The 13,022-nt window shown below is 40.8% G+C and overlaps 1 long non-coding RNA gene across 1 annotated transcript in view; it reads right to left on the bottom strand.

Moving 5' to 3' along the window:
- Positions 1-10,623, bottom strand: part of LOC104944948 (uncharacterized) — a 28,152-nt gene extending 17,529 nt beyond the window's left edge. The window contains exon 1 of the long non-coding RNA XR_798286.1: positions 10,360-10,623. This is a non-coding gene — a long non-coding RNA (uncharacterized lncRNA). The remainder of the gene's footprint in view (positions 1-10,359) is intronic.
- Positions 10,624-13,022: the final 2,399 nt, after the last annotated feature.

The raw sequence follows: 13,022 nt of genomic DNA, 5'->3' as shown, positions 1-13,022 counted from the left end.
TTACATGAATGTAATGCCACATCATGTAAGCAGAAGTTTAACAACCTCCAATTCAAGTGTTTCTTTCCGTTAACCGTCAAGTGGGAAATAAGTATTTTTTGTGTTTCTCTTAGTATCCTAGATACTGTTATGTTTGGCTGTGAAAAAATATATATATATATATTATGAAGGGCAGACCATCTATTTCTATTTTTTTAGAAAGGGGCAGGTCATATAAGATGTGTTTCTTCTCCCTGCTCCTTTTCGTTCAATGGTGTTTTGGTAGAGACATGTTTTGTTGGCAATTATTGTACATTGGGTTTTGCGTATTGAGTGGGACAAATAAAAATGAAATGAAGTGTATTGTAAGAGCACAATGCTGCAATCTAAATTAACCTTAAGGCAGAGTGAGAGCACTTGCTTTTACTTATAAGAGCATATGTGATGTTATAATAGATGTAGGCTAATACATATTGCTGTCATGTTAGGTGGAGGTAAAGCTCAGTAGTGTTTGTTTCACCTCACTGCTGAATCACAGATTATTACCAACAGCAGCTTGTTGTTGCAGATGCCTGCAGGCAGCCCTGAGGCTCAGCATGGCTTGGTGGTATATTTCATATTTTTACAAATCTATACTTAACATCTATAGTGTGTAGATCTTCTTCAATTTACAACTATTTTCTGTCATTAAGAATTTGTGTTTTTATTCATTGCAAATAAAGCACATAGCCAAAACCATGAACCATGACTGGTTTCCATATACTTAAGGCCATATAGTGTATATCATTCTTCAGCAAACCCAGTTCTCATTGTGGGTTGCCTCCCTTTGATCTGCACCTGACTGAATTATGCCTCCATGCAGAAGATATCCATCTCACATACACTCAGTGACCACCTGTTCAATCTGATGCAATCCAATACAGCTGCCAATAAGTGTACACCCAATCAGAAAGATGCATTGTGCATTCTAATGAGAAGCAGTGGACACCATGATTGCTAATGTTAAAAAGCCATTAGAGATCCCCACTGCATTACAGACAGGGGTGATGAGCTGATGTATATCCATACTCTGTTTCCGTGGGGGAAATGGACATCATTTGCTTCTGCTCAGCCAGTGTGACAATCGGCACGCTAAAGCTGCACTGCTTTCACACCCTCAGGAGATGAAAATTCAGTGTGTGTGTGTGTCAGTGTGTATGAATGTGTGTGAAACCCATCCAATTTCCCTTTCAGATGAGCTGTTATCGGCGAGCAGAGGCAGAGTCAGTGCCCCCTACTCCGCAGATGCAGCTTCAAAAAGGAAAGAAAAGGGAGGGAGGGGGCACTTCCGGTGCCAAATATGGAAGTGTCGGAATTCCCCCCTTGACAGACTGACCCATCGTGATTCACCTCACGTTCGGCTCGTACCACAGGAAGGTGCTGACGGGGGAGAGGAGGGAGGGAGGGAGGGAATCTCCACCAACACCATATGACACAGATTCCTCATCATCATCATCACCACCATCATCACCACCATCATCACCATCATCATCATCATGGCCTCAGACCAACACAGATTTGATCAACACGCGTACATGTAAATGATGTTGTGCTCGCACGTATGTTCGCCAGTGTAGGGCTTCATTCAATATATAACTGGATTTTAAAATGAAATATGACTTTTTGGCAGCATTTCCTGAACACAGACACGACATGTGACGGTGTTTCTGCACATGTGATGCCAGGACTTCCTGCAGAGCATACGGGAGAGTGTGTGTGTGCTCAGCATTACATCTGAAAGGCTGCAGCAGTGATAGTGAGATAATGGTTCATCTTTAAAGACGTCATACTTCTTTTCGTCTTCAAATCTCAGGTTACAATATCACTTAAGGTACAGGTCCAAATACACACTGCAGCAGGAAAGCCATATTTTTCTCGCCTCTCAGTCCTTTTATTCCCCTTAATTTCAGTCAAATTAGAGTCTGAAAAGAACAGTGGATCACACACACTGTGCTTCCATTTTCACCGTTCCATCCTGCGTCTCTGTTTGGAGATGCATTCCAGTAACTTTCCTTTCATCCTCTGCCATCCTCCTGCTCAGCCTGACAGCCTGCACTTCTCCTCCCCTATCCCCCAGCAGCTCAGCTTGGATACGTTACAGATGTGCTAAAGGCTGCTGACATGCTGCATACGAGCAGCAGATGCCAACAGTTATGCTGGATGACAGCTAGCTGTGCTGCAACAGCCTAACAGAGCAGTTGGTGGAATCTAAATAATACAAAAGGATAGCTGCACCAAGCTCATGTTGTCCGGATGAGCATTTGGGGCACTGCCTGTTCTTTAAATAAATATTGAATTGTTATGTAAAGGGTAATATACAACAAGATAAACAGAGGAAGCCAATTCAGAAATCTGTCATAAACGTTATTAGTTATTAGCTGGCTTTGAGGAATAAAATCTCTGGGAAGAGGACACATTTTTTATAATTTCTAAATCAGACAACTAAGGGCCCAGTTCCCCCACGGTGTTGCGTGCATTGCCATGGACGCAAAGTACTTTCCTGGTTATTCTCCCCCACATCAATTATTACGTTTAGCTTTGGGGTTGTACATTGTGTGTCTGTCTGGAATAATGTTATTCAGTCTAGATTCTGCCGGAGTGTGATGATGATGTGAAGATAGCAGTAACATTATAGCTGTGGCTGAGCAGTGTGCACAGTTTCTATATAAGGAATAGTTGCTAGTACAGCTTCCAAAATAATAAGCAGTAACTTCTGACACAGTATTATAACAAGTTGAAGCACTTTTAGCCCCAGCTACTAGCGATCCAAAACATACACTGTGATGCAATAAAGCACACTTCACCACACAGTGAACCATCAATACTAGTGACATTCTACTATTCACAATACCAATTACCACAGTCAAAAATAACCTGGCCAAAGTGCATTTAGTGGCAGTGGCCTGCACATTCAATGTTGTCCTATTTTTGAGTATTTGATGTATTGGCTATGTCGATATATACAGCTGAGTGAAAATGGACTAACTGAAATAAATACAGAAACGCTCTTGACTAAATAACAATAAAACTAAAGAAAAAATTAATTAAACAATAAATCCCATGTACTTCACGTACACTCCTTTATAGCCGTTTGAATAATGAGCAATCATGATGGTAAGAAAACTCTAAATTATAGCATGTAAAGCATCTCTTTTGAAATACTGGATTTATCAAATTGGGGGACGAATCAATTCTATCAGACTACATTGAACACATCATATATATAACTTATACTTATCTTTAATAAAATGATATAGGAGGGGTAAAGCTAAATTCATTGTTGTTATCATCTACAATGTGATACAGGTTCATGTAGGACTGTAAAACTGTACCTGCTTCCTTGTTACATAACACAATTGTCCACCCTACTACACTGTCTGTCAGTCAGCGTCACGATGACGCTCGCAAACATCGATGCCGCCCAAAGATCAGTAACAGGTTGGCACAGAGCTGGAACATTGCCTGGAGCCAGAGGAGGCACGGCGCTCTGCAGGGACAGAACACAAAGCTGGGATGGAGCTCCGAGCTGAGACAATGGAGGTGAGCACAGTGGGACTAATCAGAGTGGAGGAATCAGTGGTTTGAAACAATCACACTGGAGGAATCATGCCTAAGCAGAGCATTTGGATTCAATATACTTCATTCCACATGAGCACAGAGGCTCCGTTTCACCTCAAATGACCCCAAACACGAACAAAGGGAAACGTACCAGAGCTCAAACTGCCTGCACCGAACTGAGGCTGATACCAAGGTATCTTTTCATGATGGAAATGAGGAAGTATTGCTGGGATTTCTTTCCATTACACCTTGCGTTCTGCCTGAAACAGCAGCTGGCCATGACTCTACTACTACTCGGCATTAGGGCTGAACGATTAATCGATTTTAAATCAAAATCGCGATTTGCAATGATGCGATTATCGAATCGCAAAGCCTGCGATTTAAAAAAAAGAAATAACCCTTTTTTTTCTTGTGTGTCTACACCAATCAGAAGTGCTGTGCTCCACATGTACCAGCCATTGTAAACCAATCAGAAGTGGCCCATGATAGAAAGATATAGACAGATTGATCCAATCACCTGCCAAGTATTTTTGAAATACTTTTCCAAATGGCTTCCAATGGAGCTTTCCATCTGAGTCAGGTTAGTGATGCTCCATCACATGTTTCTATTACAGGGTGAATCTTAAACTGAAGCTTGACCTTAAAGCAACCCAACAGAAGTTTCATGTAAGTTTAGTTATTTCGCTCGTAGCTCGGGCTGCGGGGGTGCATGTTGATACGACCTTCCTAGCCGGAGATATGGCCGCATTTTACAATAAACCTCCGTTGGGTCGCTTAAAAACAAATATCGCAAATCGAATCGCAATCGCAATATTTGTCAGAAAAATCGCAATTAGATTTCTTCCAAAAATGGTGCAGCCCTACTCGGCATGCTAGATCACAATCCAATTTAATGTTAATGAAATGATGGCTTCGGTCATGGTAACTATGTCAACTATTATAGAGCTGCTAGGATGACCCTAGTCTAACTTGCCAACTAATCAATTAGCATATAGACAGGGAAATAGTCAAAGTATTTTTATAATCGAATAGTTGTATTAAAATAAAGTAAATTTCATACAAAAATTGTAGAAAATGTCATTTCCAGCCCTTCAAATATGGATATTTTTTCAATTCATGCTAAAGTAAATAATATACTTCGCAGATATTCCAAGACATAACCTTGGACTTTGAGAATCAAGGATTTTCAAGACAAACGAGAAAATTATCAATATTATTGTATTTTCAAACTGTATACAAGTTCTGTTGGGGTATATCTGAGAAGATGGCAGAAGAACTACTATTGTTGACTGTCATTTTTAGTTTTTTGTCCACAAGGGTTAAGAAATGAAAAGGCTAGGGCTATACTGAGCAGATTGTACCAGTGTGACTGTGGGGATGGAGTGTTCGGCTGAATTACTCACAGCCCCCACACATCAGACACATTGGACCCAAATCCCTCCCTCGTGAACACAGTTTTGGAAATATGACAATGCATGCTCCCCGATGAAAATCAAACAAATACCAACAGCATTCCTGTTATCTTTAAATGAGAGTGAAGCTCTATGCTTTTTGTAATGCCTCTTGAGAGTTGTCAATTGAGAGATTTTGCACAAGTTTCACACCAAATTGCACTGTTTTTAATGGAAGTAAATAGTGAAAAATGCCATCACAAGCCCATGGTAACATCTTATTTATTATTTTCACTAGGCCTCTGACGATGATTGTGATACATTATATTAAATGTAATTTCATCTCTTTAAATGTTATAGAATATCAATGCAAGTGTTTTTAAAAGATAACTGTGGTTTTAATACTTAAGAATATTCAGACATTGGCCGAAACTCATTAAAATACAAAAACTACATTTCAAAATTAACTCTTGGACTCTGAAAAAATGTGCAATGTCTTATGATAGTAGGAAACAAAACGTGCTGTTAATTGTGGCCTCATGTTGGTTAAAAAGTACAACATGTAAACAATTTTACATAGTACAATAAGTCGATATAGTAATTATTGTGACAAACCAAGTTTTAAACAGCTTAAAATAAACATATTGAATTTAAAGAAAAGCTGCAATTTTTCACTTCATAAACCAGTAACCAGCAAATGTTTTATATTTCAGATTTATACTCAATAGGCGCATTCACACCGCAGTACTTTTCCCACAAAGGTTCATCTGTACTTAGTTCATCAGAACTCTTTAGTTCTCATGAACTAAGTACAGATCGCGTTCACACCGGAATAAATCCCTGGGGGAGGATCAGGCAAATTAAGCCGCTGACATCACTTCTTCCTCTTCTGCTTTGGGTTTACTGGCAGGACGCAAGTTTACAACTAAAAGTACTGCGGTGTGAACACGGCTTATAGGCGGTTTCACACCGCAGTACTTTTCCCACTTTAGTTCCGATATAGTTCCGAAATGTTGCGTTCACACCAAAAAGATCTGGAACTAAAATTAGTTCATGAGAACCTTTTTACCCCTTTTTCCGTCCCTGCTAGAGAGCAGGGACTTTCGTGGGAGAAAAAGGTTCCTATTTCTGATTGGCTGGGCGGAATGCAAACCATGCCCCGTAAAACTCCAGAAAAGTTTGTGAAGCCACCATTTTATATCCTAGCATTATTAGCATTGGCATTAGCATTAGCCCCGCGCACCAATGGAGAGAGAATAACTTATGGCAACACAAAAGAAAACATGGGAGCGATGGAGATGAGGAGGTGTCGGCGTTCTGGCGATTTACTCGGAAGCCAGTCCCCAACTCCGGGGACTTCCGGCCGGGGACTTCGGGTGGCAGTATACACCGTGAAGTTGTTTGCGGCCTGCCAGTAAACCCAAAGCAGAAGAAGAAGAAGTGACGTCAGCCGCTTCATTTGCCTAATCCTCCCCCAGGGACTTATTCCGGTGTGAACGCGATATGTACTTAGTTCATCAGAACTAAAGAGGTCTGATGAACTAAGTTCTGATTAACCTTTGTGGGAAAAGTACTGTGGTGTGAACGCGCCTTATGTCACTTGATTGATAAATCAACAACTGGTCTCCCTAGGTTATTGAATCTATATGCAGTTTCTACTTCAATTTTTCAGAAAACGTAGAAACACTTATATTCCAACATGTGCTTTATAGACCATAATCGACACGTTTCCATATCAACCACATCTGAAACTATCTTGCCTTGGAGCTAGAGATCCTCTCTTAAGATCTGGAGGACAACATTGGTAGAAGAGCTAAGACACACAAACACATAGCCACTACAAAAATCAATGAATGGACAACCTGATAATCCACTCCCACCACCAAAACACAACTGGGAGCCAGCCTGGCCCCGACGCTCGAGCTTCATCAAACACACGGAGCCTGCAGCACTGTTGGGATTACATCACTTGGCTGAATACACTCCTGAACAAACATACAGATGATGCTTGTTCAGCAACAACAACAACCTGATGAGAGGCGGTTAACCCACTGTCAGGGGGTAACTAGCACATCTCCACCAGCATCTAAAACTTCACCAAACACGGAGTAGAGTTGACTCTTCAATCCAACGAGGAATTTCCCCCTTTGTTATTAGCATTATCTGATAGGACATGTCATTTCAGAGGCAGATATATTGCCAGCCACTCAACAGTAAAGTTAGGGTGCAAAGAAACAAAACACACAGTCGTGAGACACTGCCCACACACACAAGTATCCGCCATTGTGAGTCATGTAAAAATTACACTCAGTATCTCTAGTTTCGGCAGCAGAGGAGTGGGGTTATGGCTTTGGTCCTCTACTACTGTTGGTTTTGATGTATATTGTTCTGACATCTGACACAAACAAACACAACAAACTGGATACGGAGATGCAGGAAAATAAAATCATTGTTTATCCTGGGAAAGATCATCTCTCAGTTTGTAGACCACCTGGGAGTAATTAAACCCCACTCTTCTTCAAATAATAGCAGCTGCCCTGTACGTGCCCTGCTTAAATGGTAGCTGTTGAGAAGAATTATTATTCAAATATTAAATCTCTATTGACAGAATTCCATATCGTATTCCGATTTTGTGGATTCTAATAAGGTTTTGATACAACGTGTTGGTTCCTAAATTCATCTTTGTGACTTGAACTGCCATCCCACATCCACAAATGAATCCTGCTCAATCTGCAAAAAAGATAGCAAATCACCTCTAGTTGTCGCTTGAGCACAAATGCAATATAAAATGGCCATAACCAAGTGTTCCAAACTGATTCAAATGTGATTTAGAGCAAGTCATCCCCGTGAAAACAGAGTCAAATCACAGCCTATCAGCAACTGTATTCTGATCATCGAGATGTTCATTTAAAGCAGGTTCACAAGTGTACAAATCTTTACTAGCATGTCTTAAATTCATGTTCAGGTAATTGTATTTTTACCAGTATAGGTAGATTTGGTTTGGAGTTAAGGGGATCCATTATGGATAAGTCTTTAAAAAGTGAACCCCATGCTCCATCACATTTTCAAACCACTAGTACCAACATTAACCAATCATATGGAGTTTGCATTGTTTGTGTTTGACTGCTTCATTGTGATAGTATGTTCTATAATTCATGTTCCTGACCCCTATCTCTGTACCTTCTCTCCTCAGTAGAAACAGACCCGTTAGCTTCTCTAAACACAGGCGCTCAGATCCCTCATTGGACCGGCTCATAAATACCACCCTGCACTGATTGCCCCCCAAGCGACTATTGGTCCCCTCCAATCGGCCCCCCAGCAGCAGGTCGCTCGGGCCCTCTGCTCCTCCTCACTCCTGCTGACTCCATAATGATGCAGCCTGCTGATGACAGGAAGAAACCCCGCTGCTGCTTTCTGCACGATGGCATTTTCATAATCGACCCCCGGCGCTCTATTGCCAAGCAGTCCGGCTAATGGTCATGTTTTTTTTGTTCCATTGATTGATATGCAGACGTTGTGTGCCTGTAGTATGTCAGAACATGTTGCAAGGTCATATATTGCAAGGTTGGCTATTCACTGTCTGATGATATACTGTACATTATAGGAAATCAGCAAATCCTCACATTGGAGAAGCTGGAAACTGAAAATGTGTGTTTTTTAAATGACAATCTTTGTTAATTATCATAAATGTTTTGCCAATTGACTTATGACTTCCCCTCTTTTCAAATTGATGCAGATCTGCCCATCGTTTTTCTCCTCCCTCAACATCGTGTTTCTCCTCCCTCAACATCCTCCTCCTCCTCCTCTTCCTCCCTCTCTGTGGTGTCTCTGGCTATTGCTGATCCGAAGAAACCTCCCACAGGTCACAACACCAGGCGCGTCCTCCTCCCTTTGTAACATCGCGCCCTCATTAGAGCCTTTCCAGGTGAAGAGCGAGTTTTTTTGTGCTTTCATGTAGCAGAGAAAATCAGATATATTACTCCTACTGTAGGCTGAGTTCTGATGTCATGTGACACCATATTGCCTCGGCCACACTAGGAAGCATGAACTCTGTTTAACCCGACCTTCACCAAACGCATCTTTGGCTCAGTGAGCACACATGGGCTTTTTCTCCTGCATCCACGAACACCTCTCAGGTACCAGGAAGCTTTTAGGCAGTCCAGCTCTCTCCTGGAGTGTTTCTGTAAACAGGTGGAGTTTCTTCACATGAAGGAAAACCCTTGTGATGCGTTCGCTGCCTGAAATCTACCTCACCTGGACAGATGCCCCGAGCGCAGTGAAACTGAACAGTACCCAGAACAGTTACTGTTTACTCTCAATACTGCAACTAGTTTAATCATGAGCACTCCTTTGGGGAGACATTTTGAGAGCCCCCACCTCTTTAAATAAGCTCACACAGGTAATGTCTACAGATACTTCCAGGAGCATTTCCCACAGATGATGGTGACAGCTTCTCCTCTGCTATCTCGTGTAACTAGCTGAACTGCCAAGGGGCAAACTGTCAGTGAGGTTTGGTCACAGAGAGGTGGAATAGTAATAACCGGAGTTGGAGGGAAGGTTCACTACACATATATCAAATGAGTGCTTACACTGCCAAGTAAACGATTGGAATAAATGTTTTTTTTTGCTGTTTGAAGAGATCATATTTGACTTTTTTATCATTTCTGACACTTGAAAATCATTATTCTGTTTACCTATAAATAAAGCAATCATCTGTCTTTCTAAACAGACCTGAGTTTCTGTGAGATAGATTTTCAACCATCAGTCAGGCTAAGTGACCCAGCACTTTAAAGGAAATACACTAATAAAAGCCTCCTTAGGGGGCAACCTGTGAGTTAGGAGGTGAGGTCACATTGAGGTGGAATTAACATGACTGACTAGTAGCATTCCTGCTAAAATAGCATTGTAATAAACCAGAGGGGAAGGGAGGTTCACTAGACATAAATCAAACGAGTCCATACACTGGGTAAACAATTACAGTTGAATTAATTGATGATCAATTTGACTGAAGAAAGGGATTCGAGTAAATCATATTTTAATATTTCTCATACTTTGTAAAATCATAAATCTGTTAACCTAAGGAAAGCAATCATCTGTCTTTCTAAACTAGCCTCAGTTTCTGTGAGTTAGATTTACAACCATTACACAGGCTAATGTTAGTGTTCCAGCACTTCTTTTCAAGGAAATACACTAATAAAAGCCCTTTTGGTATCACCTAGTGATCATGTCTTTATCATAAATCACTTTGACACATGACAGAAAAGCCACACCACCCGGGCTCAGTGAAGTAAGTTAGCCTGTCCTATGAAGCCTTCCCCCGGTGCAGCAGGTGTCCCTCCGCGGCAGGAGGACGCCAGGTCAGCGGCAGGAAAACAAACAAGCTCCGTCTTACCTTGTAGACATTCTCCGTTATACGGTGCACCTCGTCGGTCCGGGACATCCTTGTTGGAGCGTCAGTCAGAACCATAGACTAAAGCTTTCCTATTAGGTGAGGTCGGGATGCTTTTCCGAGCTGTGGCGGGAGAAATAACGCAGCTGCTGGCGGGGACTCGCGGCTCTTGTCTTGCCTGTGACAGAGAGACAAGCTCGGTTGGCCGTGGGATTCCTGCTTTTATAGGAAAGTCCTCCGCGGCGCCCACACGGCTCCCCTCCGCCGGAGCCTCCCGTCGGAGCGCAGAGGCGGACCCACTTCAGAGGGGCGGTGCTGCCTTCAAGGGCGGTGGGAAACAGCAGCCTAAAGATTGGATAAATCATGCTAGAAAATGTAAATGTATTGTACAAGAATGCATGCATGATGCACATAAAAAGTAAGTAAAGTGAAGGACTACATTGTGGGATCAAATGGCAGATTCCATAGCAAAAAGCTTTGAATATGATCATTTTTGTGTAAAAAAAATAAAAACAAGATAAATTGTTCAGTGTTTTATCACAAGAGTTGTATTCCTGAAGAAAATGTACATGGTCAAATGAGGTCAACTCTGCTGCTGGTTCCCTATATTAATGATAATAATAATATTAATAATGATAATAACCTGCTACTTTTATTGTTTAATTAAACATTAAAAGTAGCAGGTTATTATCATAAAAAAATCAAACATAAATGCATAAAACTCAATATTAATATTGAGTTTTAAAAAGATAATTAAAATGTGATTTAACCACCCATTCATTATACATTGCATTCCTTTCTCTAAATGGTGTACAATTATTTCACACCCACGATTGATGTAGGAGAACTGTATTTAAATTAAACAAACTATAATTTTGCAATTTTCAACATCGAGCAACATCATTGAGTAATTGGAGTACTTTACTATGGAAGAATTTGATAGGCTTACTTTTATATTGTGCCTCAATAAGAACTTGAGTGCTTTGAGGCACACACAAAAATCCAAAATGCCAAAGGCTTGAAGTCATGTGGATATGACTAAAGACATCGGTAAATGAGTACAGTCTATTATTTTTCTGCCTTTTGTTTTATGACTAGTACTAATTAATTCTAAACAACCTCAACTTGAAGACACTAGGATTTTACGGTGAGTCCGTGAATGCAGCCTATAATTTAAAATCCTCGCCTCCTCCGCTGTCACGCGCTACCCACGCCGCCGCCTCTGCTGCATCCATTCAGAATACCCGGGCAAGCATCTCACAGGAACAGAACAGAGCAGTCTACACATTTAATAAGAAGAATTATATCTACTCCAACATTCAAGCACTGTAACATTTCATGATACTCCTTAAGGCACTTGAATTTAGGATGTAGTCTATGGTGTTTATTGTTTTGGATCCTGTCAATGTCTACTTCTGTAGGGCTGAGGTTGATAATGCACTGTCATGTACCTGGAGGTAATATAACTGTTGATCCTTTATTTGTTTACCCTGCTCTATATTTTTGTGGCTCCACTCCTTTTGGCTCAGTGGGTTTTGGTTGGTATGAGTGGGATGGAGCCACATTTTCTTGGATTACAAACCTTGTATGGTGGGTTGGGGAATCCCACACAATTCAACGCATCACGATCTGAAGGCCTTTGAATGAGTAAAAGCACAGAAGAAGATAACAGAGAAGCAGCAGTGTGTCACGCCTTTTCTATTCTGCAAAACAAATTTTAGAGAGATGTTATATGAGATATATTCAAGGGCTGCTGGTAGATAATAAAGTGGAGCATCAATAAATCACCAGAACAGACCCCATTTTGCAAAGCGACCAAACTGACACATTGAAAATCTATCAGGCATGTTTGATCTTTACCAGTGCAAACAGCATCGCTCCCTCTGTCAGACAGATATTGATGTATTCCTCTAAGTGTAGGCTACTCAATTCATGCAGTTAGTTTCCATGATCAAATATATGTGTTTGGTGATTGCCAATCCAACTAGAAGTCTAATTGTACACAAATAAATTAAGAACATGATTGTTGATTATGGTTAGCTCAAGTACAGCAGAGCTCTAGACCTCTGACTCGAGTCAGGCATTAATTCTCAACAATCAGGACATGTGACTTGAGAGAGAAGAGAAAAAAGTTTGACTTGGAAAAAACTGTAATAATGGAGTCAGTGATATCAAAACACACTAAGAACCAATTTAAAAGGCAAAATCTTTCAAATCATGTCTTTTTATTTATTATTTATTATTGCTTAAGAGATCTGAAATACTTGCATCCGACAATTTGCTGAGGAAGTCTTGAACTTAAAGGATTTTACACTTGGATAATGAGACTCAGTGGAGTATGATGGACTTCGAATCAGGGGATAGCAAGTTCAAACCCCACTGCAGTCAGCATGTTGTTGTGTCCCTGAGACACTTCACCCCAAATTGCTCCTGTGGGGATTGCCCACAGTATTGAGTATGTAAGTCGCTTTGGATAAAATCGTCTAAAAAGTAACATGTAATGTAATGAGATTGCATAAAATAATGACATTTTTTTGCCAATAGCTGGATAAAAAGACTGATACCACTCTCACTAAATGTGCAGCTACAGCCAGTTAGAGTATCTTAGCAGAGGTGGGAGACTCAGATCTTGTTACGATTATTGTGTTATGTCACGTTTTGTATGT

The sequence above is a fragment of the Notothenia coriiceps genome, unplaced genomic scaffold, assembly GCF_000735185.1.
Source record: "Notothenia coriiceps isolate Sejong01 unplaced genomic scaffold, NC01 NC01_scaffold00000339, whole genome shotgun sequence".
In the NCBI taxonomy this organism is placed as follows: Eukaryota; Metazoa; Chordata; class Actinopteri; order Perciformes; family Nototheniidae; genus Notothenia; species Notothenia coriiceps.
Note: the sequence above shows the minus strand (reverse complement) of the source record. Positions and strands in the feature narration are given on the sequence as shown.